The sequence below is a fragment of the Lontra canadensis genome, unplaced genomic scaffold (assembly GCF_010015895.1).
Source record: "Lontra canadensis isolate GAN:19392208 unplaced genomic scaffold, GSC_riverotter_1.0 scaffold1, whole genome shotgun sequence".
Taxonomy (NCBI): domain Eukaryota; kingdom Metazoa; phylum Chordata; class Mammalia; order Carnivora; family Mustelidae; genus Lontra; species Lontra canadensis.
The window spans coordinates 56,738,229-56,750,773 of NW_022630995.1; positions in this window are offsets into that span (position 1 = coordinate 56,738,229).

Below are 12,545 nucleotides of genomic sequence, written 5' to 3' on the forward strand. Positions count from 1 at the left end.
CCTTCCCCCACCCAAAGATAACTTCATTCATTTGCCAGTCTTTGCATCTCAGGAATTGCCTCTGTTTCCAACACTTCTCACCAGTCTGCCCACACCATTCTAACCCTTGACCAGTCCTAATCCCAGGCCACCCTCATTCTTGCCTGGAATTCATCAGTAGATTCCCATGTGCTCTCTCTGCTTTGATTCTTGCCTCCCTTCAGTTCACTGCCTTCACAATAAGGAGAAGTTTTAAAAGTAAATATCAAGAAGATCATGTAAGTTGTTTGTTTAAAATGCTCCCAGAACTTCCATTTGAAGAGAATTCAAGAACCTTCCCTCAGTTTACAGGGTTGACTTTAGCTTGTGTGCATTTCAGACCTCACCACTCTTACTTTATTCAGCCACTCACTAGCCCTCTTTCTCTTCCTCCAAAAATCTATGCATGTTTCCTCCTCAAGGACTCTACATTGCTTCTTTCTCTTGCTAGAATATTCTTCTTCCTGATCTTTCTGCAGTTGGTTCCTCCTTGTCTCTTAGGTCTTAGCTTCAATTGTACCTTGCAGCATATCTTTATTGGCTCTTGACTGGATGACTGAAGGCACCTCCCTGCTGGGTTCTGCCTCTGTCTTCCACTCCCATCCCCTCTCCACACTCACAGATTTCAGCCTGGTTGACTCAGCCTCCTGTGGTCTAGCCCCTGCCCAGCCCTCGAGCCTCATCCTCACGGGATTCCTTGCTTCACAGGTTATGTTGCCCTCCTTTGCTGAGTTGTGGAATGCCTCTGAATTTTTTCACATGGTGCTTCTCCGCCTGTATTCTCTGCCTCCCTTTTTTCTAGATAGCCTTTACTCCTCTCTGACACCAGTTAGGAAGGTACCACCTTCACTGGAAATGCTTATTTGAGTTTCTCCTTACCTGAACTTCCTTTACTGGGCTTATGAAAGTGTGTAAGGCTGTTTGGTTTCGTTGCTGTCTGTTTTCTGGTTTCTTTTCTGATGGCTGTCTTAGAAGCAGGGATTTGTATGTATAGCCTTATCTTTATCCCCAGCACCTAGGACAGAACTTTGCACCATTATAAGCATTACATAAAGCTTTCCTGACAGGATTTCTGGAAGACAGCAGTGAGATAGCTTTCTGCTGGGCGGATCATAGCCAGTGTTATACCCAACTTCAGAATTCATGAGTTCTAAGTGAGGGCTGACCTCTGGGGATAGAATGAATGATGTCATCTTCAGGGAGGAGTTACTAGAGAATACATTGTAGAGAATCAAATTTGGCTTTCTTGGTACAGTTCAGCTATGAGTTTTGCATCCTGCAGCAGTTAAGTTTCCAGTGTTTGACATGGGGGCCTAGGAAAGGACAGCATCAGTAGAAGGTGGAAATGAGTTGGAAGGACAGGAGAGGCTCAGGGCCCCCAGGAAGTATTGTGTCCAGACCTGGTATGGCTGCCCCCTTCTCTGGGATTTACCTTTCACAGGCAATTGAGTCTAACTGGCCATGTTTCTATTTTCGTGAACCTACCCATCTGGCCATACCTGATCTAGCCAGGAATACTCATTCAATGCCACCTTGACCAATGGGATTCTCTGTCTTCTAGAATTTAATATTTGAAATGGAAAAATAGAGTCTGGAAGATGGTGGTACTGACTTAGGCTAATGGCAACATCCTACAAAGAAAAGCTACAAACTCCTGCTGTTGGGATATATCCATTTTCTTTCCCTTCCTGAGCCAGATCTTCTTGATTCTGTGATCTAGCCCAGTAAATAGATGGGGGAGGTGGATCTGGGTTGAGAGAGACCAGATGCTTCCTGGAGAATGGGCCAGTCTTCCAGGAGTGAAGGATGCAATGAGCAAAGAGCCAGGAGTAGATCTCAAATTACCATTTTGAACAGAGCAAGTGTCTATTCCCTATGGCAAAATTAAGGACTTCCCGAAAGGCAGAGCTGGAAGCATTTTACTCATGAGGACATTGTGACCCAGAACAGTGTCCTGACTTGATGAAGCTCCTATAATCAGTTAATGGTTAGGTCAGATCCCAGCCCAGTGCTCTTCCCACCATTTCAGTTATCTTCAGTCTGTTGAGCTGGGCTTAGCTCATCTGTCCACATGGATTCCTTGTGCTCCCTTTCTTCATCAGCTGCAGCTGATTACCTGTAGGGTCCAGGAGCTCATGGTTAACCCTGGCTGTGTGGTTACAAGGGGAGTAGGTTTATCTAGGGCATCTGCTAACCTAAGGATCCAAGGTACCATCCCTTAAGATTGTGGGGCTGAGAACTATAAAATGATAATCACATGGCAGGACACTGGCATGGAGGAACATCCATCATAATAACATGATGTGATGTGAGCAGCATGGGGGGGGGCACCTGCAAGCTGCCCCACCCACACACACCCTGCTAGGCCTGCAGCATTCTAGCATGGCTGCATTCCTGGCTTCAGACGTAACACTGGTTATATTGCTTCCAAATTTGGTTGGATGCACTAATTGTATTCTTCTTTCCAACCAAGTCAGTTTGTCGAAGGTGGGAGGACGTCTATTCTCTCGCATCAGGCAGATTCCCATGGAGACCTTTAAATAGGCAGTGCTCCTGTTTGACTTCCACAGTTGGTGTGAAGTCATTGTCCTCAAAGTATGATCTGAAGTTTGCTTGAATCAGAATCTCTTGGTGTGATTATGAGAATGTGGATAATTAGGCTTCTTGCAGACCTACTGAATCATCACCTCTGCATTTTTAAAGGTTCCTCAGATGATGAGGGCTGCCGGCCTCAGGAGTTCACTGGGGTTGGGAAAAGTCGTGAGTTTAGGCTGGGGAGATAGTAGTTTCCCGCCCTTGCTGCAGCACTTCCTAGCTGGGTAATTTTCACATGTCACTCACCATCTCTGAGTATCCTTTGAAAGGAAGGAATGTGTCTTATTTATATTTACCTCTATTCAGTACCCAGGACATAGGTGACCCTTAACTAGTGTTGAATGAATGCATGCATGAGTGAAGATCTTAACCCACCCTGCACCTGTTGAATGAACTAACTCAGAGAAGACACCTGTGCAGAGTCCTACATCCAGTAGGTGCTCAGCAAGTGCAATTCTCTTCCATGGCCCTGAGGACAGTGGCTTATCATCTGCAGGTAACTTGAGTGGAGACACAGTAGAAGTGTGGAGGAGAAGACAGGTGCTTAGAGACCTTTCTGAGAGTCAGAGGTGATCAGTGCTTCCCAGGATAATCCATACTTCCCTTCTTATTCTGATCCCTGTGGCCCTCTGTCCACAGTCCTGGGAATCACCAAACCAGTGAAGTTTGACCAAGGCCCATCACCAAGGAGAGGGCCATAGCTGCCAGTGTGTCATCTTGGGACTGGGGAGGCTACCCAGTGGATGCCAGGTTTGTGTCCAAAGGTAAAAGAGCATCGTGGTTGTAGTCAGCTTCTCAGGGTAGTGGGCATTTAGACAGATGATTAAGTTGGTGATTTGAGGTCCTGGGAATGAATAAATCAATCCTGGTCTTAACAGGTGATATCATTAGGCAAAACAGCTGATTTCTTCTAGACTCAGTTTATCCGTGAAAGGGTTATAATGTACCTTCCCTAAGAACTTCCAGCATTTTTGTAAGAATCAAATGAGGTAATGAAGATATAATTGTTTTCATATAGACCATATAGTCATGTTTTCTCCTCAAAGTGTTCTTCCCAGACCGGTAGTATTGACCTCATTCAGGAGCTTATTAGACACGCACAATCTTAAGCTCTACCCCAGACTTACTGAATCAGAATCTCATTTTTATATGATCCGTAGGTGATTTTAAATACACATTGATGCTTAAGAAGCAAAAAGTAAATGATTTTAAGAAAGTTTGAGTTCTCCAAACACCTTTTTTTTTTTTTTTTTTAAAGAGAGCTCCTCTGGAGAAAGGGAACATGTCTTATTTATCTCTGTTTAGTACCTAAAATATGATTGACCAGGGTCGAATAAATGAATAAATGAATGAATGAATGCATGAAGATCTTACTCTCACCCACTATCTGGAGCTCTTTACCCAGTATTTCTCCTGCTATAATAGCAGGACCTGTACACGGTGAATGTAGCTGCCTTACAACCATGGATGCCAACCACAGATGCAGACATTTTAGTATGTGATTAAGGACAGAATAATCCACTTAATGTGGGTTATGGGAGATATTTTGCAGGAACCAAGGGACAGGGGTTGGATTTTAGTTTCCAAAGATAATGTCTTTCCCAATTATTTAAAGCCCTCAGTTCCTTGGATCACACCCAGACAGAAATAAGCCTTCTTAACTCAGGATTGTCTCTTGCTCACATTTTCAGCAGAATCCTGACTCTAGTAGTCTGTTCAGGTGCTTATGTAACAGGACACTGTGGGGTTGTCCAGCTGGATCTTTGTTGAGTAGAGACCAACTCAATTTCTCCATCTATAATGGAGAAGTGCTTTTCATTTACTAGATTTTTGCCACCAGCTAAGTTGATTAATCTATCCCATCATTCAACAAATGTGCTTGGCTTGGGGTTACCATAGTGCTAGCAATCCTCGCTTCTATCAAGTCATTGCTGCCTAGTGAGGTTGGAATATGAAGCAAGCTATTATAGTGAGGTTTCAGGGAGTACAGACTGATATGGGAGAGTGTGGCAGGTGAACTTAGCCTAGAGGAGTAGAGGTGATGGACAGAAGTGACCTATATGTTGATACCCAGGGTATGAGCAGGAGCTAAACATTTGGGATAGGAAGGAAGAAATGAAGCTGGCACAAAGAACAGCATGGATCAAGGCCCGGAAGCAAGAAAGAATATGCTCTACTGAAGGAAGAGAAGCAGTGAGTGTTTGGATCGGTGGAGTGCCTTTGTGGGCTGCTTGTGGGTATATATGTGGGATGGAGTGTGATGGGAAATGGGGCTAAAGAGGCAAGCAAGGGTGGGACCCCCATAGGGGGGTGTGAATCCTCCTAGGAAATTTGCATTTATCCCCAGGTCACTTGAGGAAGTCTTTGAAAGTATTAGTGGGTCTGATACATTTTCCAGTTTCCTTCTATCATACCAGTGAACTCCCTCATCACTATGTGTGTGCCTTATCCTGACCTAGCATGTCTCTGAGCAAAGTGCCTGCTTCTTACTTTGTATCCTTTAATGCTAACCACAGGAGGGTCCTAAGTGTTGTTTTATGTACTTCTTCAAAGAATAGTATTTTTCTACCAAGACTTCATCAGTTAAACTCTCCTGGTCACTCTGCTTCAAACCTCATGCAAGGGTCTACTCATTATACTGTCTTCATCTGGGTTCTTCCTGCCTAGAGCCGAAAATACAGCCTGAGCTGAGAATAGCTGCCCTGCTGGGCCTCACCAGTGGTATCACAGTGGCAACCACCCCAGCAGCCATGGGTCAAGCCATTATTATGTACTTGTTCTATTCCCATTAGTATATTGGCTACATTTATACTTCATTGCCAAGGCTCTTACCATGAGCTGTCACTCACAAGGAAGGCTTTTGAGGGGCAGTGTGGCTAGAACATGGGATTGAGGGTCAAAGGAGCTGGTCTGAATCATGGCCCCTTCCTGCCCTCTTTTTGTGACCTTGGGTGAGTCACCTGAATCTTAGTTTCCACAACTGTAAATGAGGACAAACAAGAGCACCTGCCCTGTCTGTTTTCAGGGCGGTGGTAAGATCAAAGAAGATCATGCGTGGGAAAGTGCTTTGTAAAGTTCTATGAAAGAGTGGGTTTTCATTGGCACTCTGGGCATTGCTGGCCTCATCAGTGGCTACGCCACCCCTTTCTGTCACATCTGAAGGTAGATAGGGCTCAGGAGTTGTGCATTTCTCACCTTCCACAGCTAATCACTGCCCTCCTGTCTGAGGCTTGCAAATTAGGTTTCATTTTTCTCGTGACTTTTGCACCCGAACACTAATGGATAACCCAATTAGAAACCATTAGTCCCAATGTAAATATTATTTTAGGTCAAAATTGTTGAGAGTAAATAACTTTGTCGACACAATCCACTTTAAAACACTTTCTGGTGGACCTGTGGTGTACACACCTGATCTTCTTCCCTTGTATGTAATTATGTTCTCAAGCTTCTGTTGGCATTTTCTGAAAAGTTAATGGAATGATATTAAATTCTAGTTCCTATTTTCCTCTAAAAAGTTTTTGCCAGGAAATCTTTAAAAATAGATGGATGGATGGATAGATAGAGATAGATAGATAGATATAGATTGATAGATAAAGCAGAAGAAAAAAGATTGTCCCTCTTCAAATAATTGCCCTCTAAAATCCAAAACACTGACACAACAGCACAAAGGGGAGATTAAAGGTTTGAAGCATTAGGATAAACATGAAATTTAGAGATTTTTAATCCTCTAATCGTATTCTCAAAAGGGATTCTCACTGTGTCCTATTCCCATCCATTATACATGCTGGGAGTTCCTCTCCTGGCAACAATGGACCATATTAGAATGTCCAGGCATTTCTATCTAGGTCACCCTAAAGAGAGCACAAGGGACCCTTCAGAAGAGATGGAACCCTCACAGGGCATGTCCTCCCTAAAATCTTCCTCGAGCATTTCCCTCCCTGTCAGCTGCAGAGGGTGCTTCTCTCTCCTTGTTTCCAAGGAGTCCCTATTCCTTTTCCCATTATTCTGCGTTGACTGCACATCCTTAGTTATCTCTCTGCCTCCCTACAGTAGATTGTAGCTTCCGGCAGTCAGTAGGATTCATCCACCTTACACACTGAATGACTAGCTTCTGGATAGAATGCATTTCACAAGTCATGCAGGGCCACCACCTCAGACACTCAGCAGCCCTCACTAGGGTGACTCTAATGGTCTTCTAACTTGTTTTTCTGACTTTCCCTAATCACTCTCCCCATGGGAGCCAGGAAAGACTTTAAGATGTAAATCAGATCAGTCCTGCCCCTGCTTAAAACCCTTCCATGAATACTCTTGTCCTCCTGGTATATCCATACTCCTTCACCAGGCTTAGGGGACCTTTCAACACCTGGGCCTAGCTTAACTCTCCAACCTTATCTGCACAACTTCTCTGCTCCACTCACAAAGAAATCTCCACCTGCCACTGAACCACAGTAACTCCCTGAAACATCCCACCCTCTCACGTGATTGGAGTAACTGATATTTACTGAACATTTGCTATGCCAGGTACTTTCTCTTTGCTCAATCTGCATTCCTTTTTTTTTTTTTTAATTAAGATTTTTACTTTTAAGTAATCTCTGCACCCAACATGGAGCTTGAACTCATGACCCCAAGATCAAGAATCACATGTTTCACCGACTGAGCCACCCAGGAGCCCCTCAATCTGCATTCTTTTCTTTCTTTTCTTTTTTTTTTTTGTGCTACTATAGCTTTTTTTTTAAAATTTTTTTAAAAATTTCTTTTCAGCATAACAGTATTCATTGTTTTTGCACCACACCCAGTGCTCCATGCAATATGTGCCCTCCTTAATACCCACCACCTGGCTCCCCCAACCTCCTACCACCAGCCCCTTCAAAACCCTCATGTTGTTTTTCAGAGTCCATAGTCTCTCATGGTTCACCTCCCCGTCCAATTTCCCCCAACTCCCTTCTCCTCTTCATCTCCCCATGTCCTCCATGTTATTTATTATGCTCCACAAATAAGTGAAACCATATGATAATTGACTCTCTCTGCTTGACTTATTTCACTCAGCATAATCTCTTCCAGTCCTGTCCATGTTGCTACAAAAGTTGGGTATTCATCCTTTCTGATGGAGACATAATACTCCCTAGTGTATATGGACCACATCTTCCTTATCCATTCGTCCATTGAAGGGCATCCTTAATAAACCCCATAGTAACCCCATATCATAGTTATTATTATGCCCCTTTTGCAGATAAGAAAACTGACACCTGGAAAGGAAAGGAAAGGAAATTAGTCCATGCCAGACAATTAAAGGCAGTTAAAGGGTTAGAATTAGGTCTGTGACTCTAGGGTCTGAGATTTTGCCTACCATGTTTTGTCAAAGATGTGGTTCTTAGGCGGAAAGAACTTATATCTCCCTGAGATGTGATTGTGCCCAGAGAGATGAGTGCCGCTGAAGAGAGATCTGCTAAGTGTCCTATCCAAAGTAAATTTCAAAGGTGCTGTAGGAAGTCAGAAACAGCACAGCAATTTCAATTTCAAGAATCCAAGAAGGCTTCACTGTTACATTTCAGAGGATAAAAAAAGATTTGCACCTAGAGAGAGAAGAGCCCATTCTGAGCAAGGGCATCACTAGAGTAGGGTTGGCAGAAGGGAAGGAAGGCCTCAAGTATGTCAGCAGGGGAGAGAAAGCCTCCCTCTGGCTCTGGCGGAAGAAGAGAATCTGGGGGGAGGCCTGTTGGAAGAACGTGAAAAGGGCTGGGAATATTGGGGGGAGGTCAGTTACAAGAGGCTCTCCAAAGCCGGGCTGAGAAGCATCTGGTGGATGGTCTGAGAGACACTGATCACCTTGCAGCAAAGAGCTGGTCTGATTCTGTGTTCTTTGGGGGAGAAAAAAAATACAAAATTTGGGGTGGGTGACCAGGGGGAAGGAACACCCAGTGAGGATGCTTTTACAAAAATTCTGACTTGGGACAGGAGCAGGGGCAGTGTAATTGTAAACCAAAGGCCTGGTCCTATAGGTATTTAAAGCCACCTTGGGCTATAATTTGTGTTTTAATGACATTGCTGATTCTGCTGTTACTGATGTCTGGGGACCTCAGAGGCACTTCCCAGTGCCTGGGTGACCAGAGGGCTCTGTGGTACTTAAAAGCCCTCTGTTAGGCTCAGGAACCTCAGGTCTCAGACCAGGCCTTGCCCCACTGGTGGGATAGCCGTGGGCACCTCTTACAGCTTCCTGGGGCAACTTTCTGCCTGGGCTTTTTTCTGTTTGTCATACCCAATGACTGGCTCATGGAACCCACCCAATCAAACAAGAGTTTTAATAGCATAGAAATACTCTTTGAGGACATTTGAGTGACTACCATGTACACAGTGCTGTGGGTAACAGTGAGATAAGATCCAGGGCACCTGGGTGGCTCATGGGTTAAGTGTCTTTCTTTGGCTCGGGTCATGATCTTGGGGTCCTGGGATTGAGCCCCTCACTGGGCTCTCTGCTTGGCAGAGAGCCTGCTTCTCCCTGTCCCTCTGCCTGCTGCTCTTCCTGCTGTGGTCTCTCTCTCTCACTCTCTCTCTCTGTCAAATAAGTGAATAAAATCTTAAAACAACAACAACAACAACAACAACAAAACACTGGGGTAAGATCATGCCACTCATCACTGCTCCCACTGGAGTTAGAGTGGTGTGCATGTGTAGTAGAGGCTTTACTTAAAAGCAGAGAGGAGAGAGAGGGGCATCTGATGAGCACCCTGGCCAACAGCAGGGGTGAATCAGTTTCCACAACAGCACCTGAAAGAAAAAGCCCTCTCGATGCTGATTTGCTCTTCAGGTCCTTTGTACCAGTACACTCCACCTGTTCAAAACAAGTCAGGGGCCTCCATAGTCTTTAGCCAGGAAGAGAAGGAATTAGAATCTTCCATGGGAGGATTTGATCTAAGTGGATCCGACAGCACAAAACAAACACATAGTAGGACTTCACCAAATACCAACAGAATCAATCTGAAAAAATTCAGCTCTTTTTTCTTTTCTTAACTTTCATTCACTTACTCATTTACTCTACATTTTATAAGCAGCCACTCGCAATGTGGGTTTACTTGATTGTTGAATTGAATAGACTCTTAGCTCCTTCTTGGGAAGACATAGCTCTGGTTCATCCATGGATCAGTAGGGCTGACCTAAGCAGTGGTGCAGGACTGAAGGAGGAGAGCACGTGCAGCTGAATGAGTCAGGGCTGAAATCCAGCCTCTGCTTTGCTGATCCAGAGCGGCTTGAACCTGGAGGACTTTGTCCTTAAAAAGCACAAGGGTCCTGTCTATGTGTGAAGTTGCAGCCCAATGAACTGTGTGTTCCCAGAGGAAGCCTGTTTTCTAATTATGCAGGTCAGAGGAACAGTATTCTATGCTATGTACTCTTTAAAAAAAAAAAAAGATGTATTTGTTATTAGAGAGAGAGTGAGGGGAAGGGGCAGAGGGAGAGAGAGCATCTCAAGCAGACTGAACACAGAGCCTGACACAGGGCTCAATCTCACGACCCTGAGCTCATGACCTGAGCCAAAATCACGAGTCAGATGCTCAACTGACTGAGCCACCCAGGGGCTGCACGTGTGTGTGTGTGTGTGTGTGTGTGTGTGTGTGTGTGTGTGTTTCTTTTAAGATTTTATTTATTTATTTGACAGAGAGATCACAAGTAGGCAGAGAGGCAGGCAGAGAGAGAGGGGGAAGCAGGCTCCCCGCTGAACAGAGAGCCTGATGTGAGGCTTCATCCCAGGATACCAGGATCATGACCTGAGCTGAAGGCAGAGGCTTAATCCTCTGAGCCACCTGGATGCCCCATGTATGTTCTTTCTGCTATCAGGAGCCATGTGCGTTATGGGTCTGATGTGGCATTGCTCTAGCTGCGTACTGGGTGTACTATTTAGTCCTTCCCCATCACTGAAAGACAAATAGGGCAAAATGCCGACTCCCAGTCTCATCAGTCATTTAGGTAAATGTATGTTAAAGACACATGTACAGAGAGAAGGGACACCTCCTCCATGCAGGGTAGTGAGGGAAGGCTTCCAGGAAGCAACTCCTGAAGTTTTGAAAGATGAGTAGGGTTTGCCCAGAAGTGGAAGCGTGGGAACATATTCCAGCTCAGGACTAGAAACCTGCCTGGACATGATGGAAGTTGGGGAACTAGAGGACGTGGGCGTGAGAGGAACCTGAGCCCATAGCCTTCTAGATGCAGGTGAGATGCATCTTTCCTGGGAGGTCTTCCAGAATCCTGGCTGAAGATGGGATTGTGATTTCTTCTTTACTGCCTCTGGACCTGTGATCAACTCCCACTGTTGTATTTGCCACACAACACAGCACACACTTCTAATTCAGGACTTGCCCCCATCCGTGGGGAATACATCCCCAAACCTCCCGTGGATGTCTGAAACTGCAGGTGGTACCAAACACTACACATACTATGTTTGTTCCCATACATATAGACCTAGGATCAAGTTTAATTCAAACATTAGGCACAGTAAGAAATTAACAATAACTAATAATAAAATAGAACAATTATAATGATGTACTGTAATAAAAGGTATGTGAATGTGATCACTGTCTTAAAATATCATCCTTCTTGTGATGATGTGAGATGACCATGCATGTTGAAATGAAAGGGGGTGAGTTTTGCAGGTGCTGTGAGGTAGTGGTAGGTGACTATTGACCTTCTTACATTAATTATGTCAGGAGGATCATCTGCTTCCTGGCAGTCGCTGACTGTGGGGACCTGAAACCTCTGGTCATGGGGGGCTACTGTATAAACAATTCCATGATAGACCAGAAGCTTGCTGAGACCAGAGAGCCTGTGTCTTCTTCATTTTTGCTTCCTCAGTAAATAGTATAGGCCCTGGAATAGCATAGATGCTTAAAGCATATTTGCTCAAATGAGTTCACACATGGAGAAGGTGCCTACCTCTTTAGAACTGATCTTGGGGACTAATTATATCTATTACATTGATTTATTATTATCTTTTAAAAAGATTTTATTTATTTATTTGTCAGAGAGAGAGAGAGAGAGCAAGCAAGGGGAGCAGCAGAGGCAGAGGGAGAAGCAGTCTCCCTGCTGAACAAGGAGCCCGACGTGGGACTTGATGCCAGGACCCCAGCATCACGATCTGAGCCAAAGGCAGACACCTGACTGACTGAGCCACCCAGGCATCCTGATATATCTATTACATTAAGGCCTCTAAAAACTTTCTTGAATTTTCTCATAAAGACATTTGTACCTAATCATATGATCATGTATGGACGTATAGATATATGTGTGTGCATATATACATATATATGTAGGTATACATATACTGGAAGAATTCATATTAATGACTTCTGGGGAGTGGATTCAGAAGTGTATGGGGATGCTATTTCAGGATGATTGAATATGGCTGTCCATGTTGTGCACTGAACAATTCTAGGGGACCATTCATTTAGATGTGAATCTGTACTTTATAAATTTAAACGAAGAGTAGCAAAGATGGAGAAATTATGACACTGTAAGTGATATTTTCTTTCTTTCCAGGATTTTTCTGTATTTTGCCAATATGTTCAAAATGGGTGGGCATGGCTTTCATATTCAAATATTGCTAAAACTATTGAGCTGTGGACAATTTCAAATGCTGAAAGTATAAAGAAGAAAATAAAAATGAGCCACATTTGCCAACCAGAGGGAGCTACAGTTAACATTTTACTTCATAAAGTTTTATTATATAATTTTTTAAAATTTTAAAGTGGTGTTTGTTCTTTGAATAATTTTGGATAATTCAGAAATGTACAAAGAAGAAAGTTAAAATCATTTCTACCTCATCACCCAGAGATGATCCCTTATTAACATTTTGTATGTTTTCTTCCACCATTTTTCTTTCTCTCTCTTTTTTTAAGATTTTATTTATTTATTTGATGGAGAAAGAGACATTGAAAGAGGGAACA